Genomic DNA, 2378 nt, shown 5'->3' on the forward strand with positions numbered 1-2378 from the left:
TCAAACGCAAAACCAAATTAGAGACACGAGAGAAAGAGAGTAAGATCTCAAGACGCTCATAGGCCGTCATCAATACGATTCAACGCGAACGTGGCGATGGAATGGCAATCGCACAGATTAGCGAGGACACGTCGACGACGGGGAATAATTCCGACCCGATCAAGTACGACGTGCTCATCCCGCACATTGCTGCGCTTTGCTCCGCTGTCCATCGATCATCAAAGCGTTCGCGATAGAACGAGAGATCTCTTTCGTCTCTTCCCTCGAAGACTCGAAAAGGAATGTGTGTTTGTCGAAATCGCCGGCAACGACGACCCTCCGCCGTATGGCAATTATAACGTAGAGTTAAGAAACTCATCCACGCACAGGCATATTCTCTCCCTGGGGCTTAACATTGCCACACCACACACACTCTGTGTGCCACACAGTATTCTTTCTTTCTTTTATAATTTGTGTGTCCATCTCTGTAGTCTCGCGAGACTCTTGTAAATATACCTCTTTCGTATATACGCATCATTTCAGGCGACGTCGGGAGCGCGTTAAATGTTCATGAGTGGAAACGCTTCTTTCCGCAAGGCGAATCGTTTCGCAGAGAAGGTGAGAGATTTGGAGATCCTCGTCGAAGCGGTGCCTTACGGGCGGTCGTATTTTCAATACGACTCACGACACCGTAAAAACACTCACGCAAGTCCGAACGTAAGAAATACCAATCCCTACTTCGCCTCTCGTGGAAACTAGATATATATGTTTGTATGTGTTTATAAGACGCAATGCAAAAATTGGCAATTTTCACAGAACCGCGACAAACGCCGACGAAACGCCCATCATTCGCTCGTACGTAGCATCTTTGCAACCCGACTCCGAAACGCTCTTTGGCGCCCTCCAAAAATATATTTGGAGAGGTAAGCGACGGCGGGGACTTACAAGAGCAACGCAAGCAGTTTATGGTTACGTAAACGACCCTCAGCCAGGCGTGGTCCAGGAATTGTATCCGTGGACCGCAATGTGCGTTCGAAATGTCGATGTTCATGTGTCCTGCAGTTCACACGTTGACGCGCAATTAGCTGCGTTCTTCATCGACCCACGAGCCAAGTGATCCACCGTTCAGGGTAATCGTATATATTTTTGATTTACAAATCAATATATGTATATGTCTCTTGTTCTGCGGTTCGTAAGAACGCATTGTACCTGAACGCTCCAACCAGCGCGCGAAGGAGATTCGTTCAGGCGTCGTTTTAAGGACGACACTATCGTCGTCCGTGGAAACGGAAAAAAAAAACCGTCAGATACGCAACACGTATCTGACGGCCGGGCGAACAGTACATTGAAAAACCGTTAACGTGGAAAACGCGGAGATGAATATATTCTCTGAAAACGACGGGGATCGTAGACAACCCGATACTGGATCCAGAGATGTAATAATATTCCTCTCCTCTTCACTTCCATTTCATTTGATGTGAGAACGGAGGACTTCACAGCCGGCTCTGGCAGCGGTCATTCGTCCCAAGCTCTCGCGATGCGCACTATTGGGCCACACGCACGGAGTAGGGTGTCAGACTCACGACTGCTTTAAAAGCGAGCTTCACGAGCCGGTCCACTTCCCGTATAAAACACATTTCCATAAAATGTTGGTGTGTGCTCGAGGTAACGATAAATTCCGATACAAGCGGACTCGCGAGCCGGCTCTGGCCGTAGGCGCGATCCCCGTTCTCGTCCCAAGCTCGTCTGCGCGCACTATTGGGCCACACAGAGAGTAGGGTGTCGTCGGGAATAATCGCGCCATTGGCTTTATAGCGAGCGTCACGGCCGGTCCTCTCGGAACACCGTTTTTCGTCGGAACGATATTACCATATTTTTATTTTATTCGACAGATTAGCGGACTCACAGCCGGCTCTGGCAGCGGTCATTCGTCCCAAGCTCTCGCGATGCGCACTATTGGGCCACACGCACGGAGTAGGGTGTCAGACTCACGACTGCTTTACAAAAGCGAGCATCACGAGCCGGTCCGCTCTGGCGAATGTATAATATTATAATAAATATACGTTCCGTCGTCAACGAACACCGCGTGCGGCGCAGCAACGTTTCGTGCTCTTGGTTATACGCGAACCCGATACAAATAGAGAGCGGGACTCACAGTCGGCTCTGGCAGCGGTCATTCGTCCCACGCTCTCGCGGTGCGCACTATTGGGCCACACGCACGGAGTAGGGTGTCAGACTCACGACTGCTTTAAAGGCGAGCATCACGAGCCGGTCCTTCGCGTCTCGTCTATCTTCACGATAGTTCGCGAACGATAACACAAACGCGTGCAACCGCGCGTTTACCACGGGTTACCCTGAGATTTTGTTTGTCCTCTTCGAGACACCGTTTCGAACGGACG

The 2378-nt window shown here is 50.3% G+C and overlaps 1 non-coding gene across 1 annotated transcript; it reads right to left on the reverse strand.

Moving 5' to 3' along the window:
• Nucleotides 1–957: 957 nt before the first annotated feature.
• Nucleotides 958–1112, reverse strand: LOC143219447 (5.8S ribosomal RNA). The gene has a single exon (XR_013011330.1). It is a non-coding gene; the product is annotated as a 5.8S ribosomal RNA (ribosomal RNA).
• Between the last annotated feature and the right edge of the window lie 1266 nt (nucleotides 1113–2378).

Source organism: Lasioglossum baleicum, unplaced genomic scaffold, assembly GCF_051020765.1.
Source record: "Lasioglossum baleicum unplaced genomic scaffold, iyLasBale1 scaffold0028, whole genome shotgun sequence".
In the NCBI taxonomy this organism is placed as follows: Eukaryota; Metazoa; Arthropoda; class Insecta; order Hymenoptera; family Halictidae; genus Lasioglossum; species Lasioglossum baleicum.